Source organism: Microtus ochrogaster, unplaced genomic scaffold (genome assembly GCF_000317375.1).
Source record: "Microtus ochrogaster isolate Prairie Vole_2 unplaced genomic scaffold, MicOch1.0 UNK8, whole genome shotgun sequence".
NCBI classification, from domain to species: domain Eukaryota; kingdom Metazoa; phylum Chordata; class Mammalia; order Rodentia; family Cricetidae; genus Microtus; species Microtus ochrogaster.
In genome coordinates this window covers 109319-110683 of record NW_004949106.1, presented here as the reverse complement: position 1 = coordinate 110683, position 1365 = coordinate 109319, and the positions used below count along the sequence as shown (strand labels likewise).

At 39.9% G+C, this 1365-nt stretch overlaps 1 protein-coding gene across 5 annotated transcripts in view; it reads right to left on the bottom strand.

The window, feature by feature from the left end:
* Positions 1 to 1365, bottom strand: part of Ica1l (islet cell autoantigen 1 like) — a 49417-nt gene that overhangs the window by 31492 nt on the left and 16560 nt on the right. The gene's annotated exons all lie outside the window — the stretch shown is intronic.

The window sequence follows — 1365 nt, the reverse complement described above, 5'->3', positions numbered from 1 at the left end:
ATTGTATACATAATAAATAAATAAATATTAAAAAAAAAAGATGTAGCCGGGCGATGGTGGCGCACGCTTTTAATCCCAGCACTTGGGAGGCAGAGGCAGGCGGATCCCTGTGAGTTCGAGACCAGCCTGGTCTACAGAGCTAGCTACACAGAGAAACCCTGTCTCAAAAAAAACAGAAACAAAACGACGATAACAAAAAGAATGTATGGGACAGGCGTAGTGGTACAGCCTGTGATGGCGGTAAAGGGGGAGGAGCCCTATACTGTGGTCACGCATAGCCACCATATGTAAAGCAGCACATGCAAGTTTGTAGTAATTCTAAAAGTTTAACTTCTGCTGTGCTTTGTTTGAGACAAGATGATACAATGTAGTATAAAATCTAAAAGTGGCAAGAATTCTGGAAGTTCTCACCATAAAGAAACACCACATGTTTGAGCTGTGTAACTAAAACATTAACTATCAGATATATGGATTGAAGGTTTCATGGTATCCACTTTATAAAAAGATTTATCTTTATTTTTATGTGTTATATGTTTTGCCTGAAGGTGTGTCTCTAACCACATGCTTGTCTGGTGCTACTGCAGGCCACAAGAGGGTGTCTGATCCCGAGACTGTGGGTGCTGGGAATCAAATCTGGGTCCTCTGTAAAGCAGCCGGTGCTCTTAACTGCTGAGTTTTCTCCAGCCCTCTCTCCATTAATGTGTACAACTCTTATGTTTTTATGTATCAGTTAAACTGAGTTAAGAATAAAAAGACTATCATGACACCAAATACAAACTGCTTTTGGAAAAGGCTGGGAATGTGGCTTAGTGGTTGAGCACTTGCCTCCCATGCATGGGTTCAACCCAGAACTGCCAAAAGGGAAAAAGAAAATTATTTGAAAATAAATTATTAAAATTACAAAAGCTTGCTTTTGGGTTATTTTTGTTTGGAATTTTCCCTCTTTGCTACTGTAGTTAATCAGAAACAGAAAATTAAGAAAATATCTGGTGAACACTGACTTCAAAGTTAAGCCCACAAGATGAAGCCGTATACCTGGTGCAACTCTTCATACATAAACTTTCCTATGTGGATTTCAGAGTGATCTCCTCTTACCCGGTCTTAAGCTGAAGAAATTCCGTGAACTGTCCAAAGGACCCTGACGTTTTTAGATGGGAAGTTCCACCCTCAGATTATTACGTTCTCAACATCACTAAGGAGTGTCACTGCTAATGTGTGATTAAACCTGGGGAGTATTTATAAGAGTCGCTGGAGGAATAATAATAACTTTAGATGTGCTTGATAATGAATTAGATTTGGCATCTGGTCATGGCCATTTAAAACTCAGTTTTCGGGGCTGGAGAGATGGCTCAGAGGTTAAGAGCA